Source organism: Phlebotomus papatasi, chromosome 3 (assembly GCF_024763615.1).
Source record: "Phlebotomus papatasi isolate M1 chromosome 3, Ppap_2.1, whole genome shotgun sequence".
In the NCBI taxonomy this organism is placed as follows: domain Eukaryota; kingdom Metazoa; phylum Arthropoda; class Insecta; order Diptera; family Psychodidae; genus Phlebotomus; species Phlebotomus papatasi.
Genome location: NC_077224.1, coordinates 5484533 through 5490532, shown reverse-complemented (window position 1 = coordinate 5490532; position 6000 = coordinate 5484533).

Here is a 6000-nt window from a genome sequence, read left to right as displayed (position 1 = left end):
TATTATTTATCGCGAACGAGATAGAGAAATGACAAAAGACATTAAAAAAAAGATCGGTCAAAGGATAAGTAAGAAAAAAGCTAAACAAAAATATGTTCGATGTACATTTTATATATTCCTTCATAAACTTCGAGGATTTCGTGGTCAATTGAGATGGTGGCCGAATTAATGGAGGCTGTGCATCAGCAATCCGTCATTTGGGACTACAAAATGCCGGGAATACAAAAATAGAGGCAACCGATCTGATGACTTTTAGTCCGTTTGCGACAAATTGAGTCACCAATCGCCAGAACTCACACATAAGTCGGGATTTTGGTGATATTCGCTCCCTCATTTTCGTAGTCTTCTTTTGTAAATAATGCTCAACGCACAATAAATTTTGTTTGCAAACATGTTTTCAAAATTTCATATGAGAGAGAGCGAGATGACTAGATCTCGGTTTCATTCACTCTCATTGAAATGTCAAAACATGTTTACAAAACAAAAGTTATTGTGCATTGGGCATAAGGCCCTACGATTTCAAGCAGCCTCCGAAGATTCGTCCGAAGTCATCCGGAGAAAATTATTATGTTCAAAAAAAAACGGGCCTTGTGATGTTGTCATAGAGATTTTCAACGAAACCATGTGAAGGTAGTGTTAGGAGCCAATCGCTCACCCATATCCTCCTTTTTCTCGCTTGGCGGGTCCTTTTGCACGACGTAAAAGTAGCGTACAGGAGAACTTCCTCTTCTTCATTGAAATTACTCATTTTCACTCAAACGACTGAAATGCTTCAAAAACAAAATCATTCATTTGACAGCCCGCGTGTCATCGTGACATTGAGCAATTCTAGCAATGTGTCTTGACTAAATCAGCGATTTCGAGTGATTCTAAAAGTTTTAATGAGCAACTTTTCACTTTAATTTTAATGTGAAATTTTCTAGTGTGATAACTCCGTAATAATCATTTATATCAAATTTAAATAATGGACATATTCTTCTTACCTCTAGTGGAGCATCTTCTTCGCTTTGTACTTCACGAGCTTCACGAGCTGGCTGTCAAATGCCAGCGTGTCATCGTGACATTGAGCAATTCTAGCAATGTGTCTTGACTAAATCAGCGATTTCGAGTGATTCTAGAAGTTTTAATGAGCAACTTTTCACTTTAATTTTACTGTGAAATTTTCTAGTGTGATAACTCCGTAATAATTCTTATCATTTAAGATTTTTGAGAAAATTTTGACTCAGGATTAGTGCACAATGGGGTAATTTTGAACACAATCTAATTTTGAATACAATCTAATTTTGAATTTTGAGATTTTCTCACCCTGTTTCAAATTGGCAAAGAGACAAAGAAGACCACAGAAGAGAGGAAAAATAAGAGTAATTTTTAATGGCCTTTTTATTTTATCTTCTTTAAACAGTAAAGCGGTCTTCAGACTAGAGGTTTATCTCAGCTCCCGAAGGTCTCAAGATCCTGAATATCAAGCAATTTTATTGCCTTGTGAAAACCTAATAGGTCACTTATCTTTAATAATCCAATTATAAGAAATTAGAGCAGTTAAGCTATATGGCTGGGTCGTAGGTCTGAAGCCTGTATAAGAATATCTCAAAATCCAAGATTAGATTTTGTTCAAAATTAGACCATTGTATTCTAAAGAGGAAAAGCAATGCTAAATTACATATTGAAACATCACAAAAAGTGTTGCTTATGTAGAATTTCTAAAACTTCCGGAACTAGGATAAACCGGTGATACAATACGTTAAAATCGGACGCAGCCAAAATCCCGAAAACCAAAATCCCGAAAGCCAAAATCGCGAATATTCAAAATCCTGAAAGGGGATGAAATTATATGGGGGATAATTTCCCAAAACACAGAAAACTTCCCTTTATCTCCAGCAATCGCAAGTACAATCGTGGGAGTAGCTATAGCACTTTTAAGAATTCGGGATTTTGGCTTTCGGGATTTTGGTTTTCGGGATGTTGACCGGGACTCTTTAAAATATTTTTAAGAGATCTTAAAATTAATTGAAAAATTTCATTACATTCTTTTTTATAATGAAAACAAGTTCAAAATTCAAAATTTTGATTCGAGAGATTTATAATTTTTGGATGTATTTTAAATTTATTATCGGCGGCTTTTCATTGCCATACGACAAAAACTTGAATAATATTCTTCTGACACTATTTTCTCAAAGTAAAAGTTAAACAACCCAATAAAGCTTATATTCTCAACCAATTGGGAGGAGTTTGAGTTCAAAGGCCTTGGAATTTGAAAAAAATTGATACGTTTTCAAGTAATTATGAACCCTTCGTAGGCCTAAAATAAATTTCAATCAGAAATTAAATGTTGTTCCTTCAACGCTATTTTGGGATATTTAAAAAAAAGAACTAATAATAATATTAAAACTATTGTGAACATCTCAATATATTTATTAAGCTAAACAAAGAGTGCTAAAGTTGCTAAAACAATTTTTGGGGTACAATAATTACGAGTTCGAGCATTCTGCTAAGATACTATACTTTGACACTTGTTTCTTTTATTTTTATTTTAAATCAATTATTGTATGACGCAAACAAATAAAATGATTATATAATCGGAAAAATTGAACAGTTTGTAAATTCAGAGCTAGTTTGCCGAAATAAATATTGAATAATTAATGAATTTGGTAAATTCTTATGTAAATATTTACATGTTTATCATTATTTTATTAAATTTTATTCAATAAAAGATATAATATATGCAAACGCGAGTTTCGGCATAAAGGGAACATTTTAAACATAATAATTTTATATTAGAGAAATAAGAGGTAAAAAGTGCCAAGTGGAAAACTAGAATGTTCAATACACTCTACACTCAGTCTCAAAAGTAAAGAGACAGAGGCTTGAAATTTATACCAGATGTCCTTCATAAACCTCCTTAACTGTTACAGATTAACTTAAAGAAAATCTTAAAAAGCATTCGATTTCGAAGTAGAAGAAAATAGAATTCATTACTTATCAAGCAATAAGTTTCTTATAAAATCTTGCTAATCAAAAATCTCTTTTGGGAACGATAAAATAAAATAAAATACTTGTCACATTTTACCCCTACTTCCTCTACATAACATTTTATAGTTATTTTACTTCACCTAATACTTCTTTTATTTATCACTTCTAAGAGAAATCAAGAATAAATTTGAAAACAAGTTTATTTACCTTTTTTAGATATATACGAAACTAAAGAAATAAATATGTATACATATAATTCACAATAATTCAACAAAATCTGCAAATCTTCAGATTTTGTTAGGATTCGTTAAGATGTTTGAAACGTGAAAGTGCTAAAAAGTGTCCCGAAATACCAGACGTTACCCTATTGTGTATTCTTTTATCTCAGACTGCAAAATAACTTTTCTTGGTGGTCTACACTAGACCTAGCAGCAGTATTCTCCCAATACGGGATATAACATTGTAAAAAATAATTTCCTTACTGTCTTGATACGATTAATAAATAATACCTCGCGAGTATTAAATTCTAGGGTATTTTTGGATTCATTTCAAAAAATTCTTTGTCATTGATACAGTATCTTAAATTTATTCACTTTTAATCACAATCCGTATTGATTTTAGGGAATCATATCATTAAATTTATCTCATTGTAGTATTCATTTTAGGGTATTATGGTATCAAATTTATTCTACTGCGGTGTGGATTTTAAGATATTTCGGTATTGATTCTATCCCATTGGGGTGTTGATTTTAAGGTAATGGATTTTAGGATGTCTGGGTATTTATTTTATCAAATTTTTTGCAATAATTTTCGTGTAAAAATCCAATTTTCACTTATGGGCAAAGTGGAACCCTTAAATTAAATATTTAAAAGTTTAAAAAACATACTAACAGTTTTAAAATTTTAAACACAACTTAAGGAAGTTTGTTGTAAACACATGCACTTCTGTTTTAATTTATATTTTGTATAATCTTGAAAAATTTCTAAAAGTACTGAAAATAAAAATAATTATCAGCGATTATGAATCAGCTTTAAAAGACCGATTTAAGAATTTAAAACTTGAAGAATTTACTCTTAAATTCTAAGATATAGAACACAGGTTTAAGTTAATTCATTCTTTTCCAATATTGCCTCTAACTAAATATTCCATATTTAACAGGGCTTCCGGAATAACTTTGAATTTAAAGGAATCTTAAGGAAGTTTAATATTTCCATTTCAATTCTGTTATTGTGAAGTGTTTTTGCATCTTAACTTCAAAAGGCTTAAAGAAATTTGACACTTTAAAATTCAAAGATCATTATTTGAGAACACGAATCAGTCTTTAAAGCAAAGCAGAGCATTCACATACATTTTCCGTACAAAAATGTGGTATATTTTTTCTCAAATGGTTTTTTTTAATTTTGTTATAAAACCAAATGCAATCATTTTAAAACTTTTACCAAATGAAAGAGTATCTAATGTTATGTTATTAGCACATGTTATTATTATAATGATTTCAGGAGGATAATAGTTCCTAAAACCCTTATGAAAAAGACGTAAAATTTGCAATTTTTTGAATTTTTCTGACAAATAATTCTATCTGTAACACCAGTAAAATTTTAAATTTAATAATCCCTGTAATGTGGCTACCATTTCGTGTTTTATTTATTTTTGTGGGATCTAAAGCTTAAAAATTATAAAGAATTCCTCCAAAAAAATATCGTTATGAAGAGAGCAGGAAATAAATCTTAATTTCAATGATTTTTATAATATTGATGATTAGTAGAAACCACGGAACAATTGGAAAACTCCCCAATTCGATCCGCAATTCTGCACTTTTGAAATATTTTAACGTTTCCTGTCATTCATTCGGATACTTCGTGTGGCTTCGGGATAGTCGTGCGACTTCGTGAGCATCGCGAATTTCTTTCGTGTTTTCTAACCATTTCCTTCCCCTTCGTATTTTCTATTATGGCTGATTTAATAATATTGTATTATAACATTATAATAATATTGTAAAAAAAGAGAGTATTCACGTACAATTGTTGAATAAAAATTGAATTTTAAATAAATTGAAATACATATTTTTATGTAGTTAAAATAATGTTTAGAAACATTAGAAAGGGTAGAAGAAATGTAGAAATCATCTAAATACTCTAAAGAAATTCTGCCGATAATTTTAAAATTTTCATACAACGATCGGATCCACCTTAGAACAAAATTCTGCAGAAATTCTGCTGATTTTTCGGCAGTTAGTAATTCAAATCTGACGAATTTCTGCAGAATTTGCCGGGTGGGTCCCTGAGCATGTAGATGGTTACTATTATATTGGTTCTACCGGGTAGTAAAAATTGAATTGGTATTGCCAGTAAATTACATCATGCATTTTAGACGAGAAGCTTTATACCAGAGGCTTGCAAGAACCGTTGAAACCGAATAAATGTCAAATGAGACATGTACGTCAAAGGTCAAAACGCTACCAGTACGAACTTATTTTGACGTTTATTCGGTTTTTAACGGTTCTTGCATACCTCTGCTTTATACTTTACTGATTACAGCAAAATCTTTGATTGAGTAAAAAAAATGAACTTGATATTTGATGAGTATCAATCAATTTTACATTTTTTTACATTTTAACTTTACATGTTAAAAACGTAGCACATGTTAAAGGCTTTTTTTACTATGTAAAAAAATGATGTAAAATGTCAAATGTAAAAAAATCGCCCAACCCTGCAAAAATCTAATCAATTTTTATCAAATTTCTTGTGATTCTTGGAAGAATAAATAAAAATATTTACATAATTAAATTAATCTTGATTTAGTAGATCTTTAATAGCAAAAGCAGAGCAATATCTAGATCTTGTAGTATATAAAAATAAATATTTAATTGCCCATATATAATTTCAATTAATTCATAACTAATTCAGTTAATTTAACTTAACAAACCGGTTATGCAGAAGTGATCAGTCAACATTGGCTAACTTAAGAATCACACATTGAACATAAACTTCAACTTGCATTTTCTGTTACTATTTTGATGACGTTGAAGA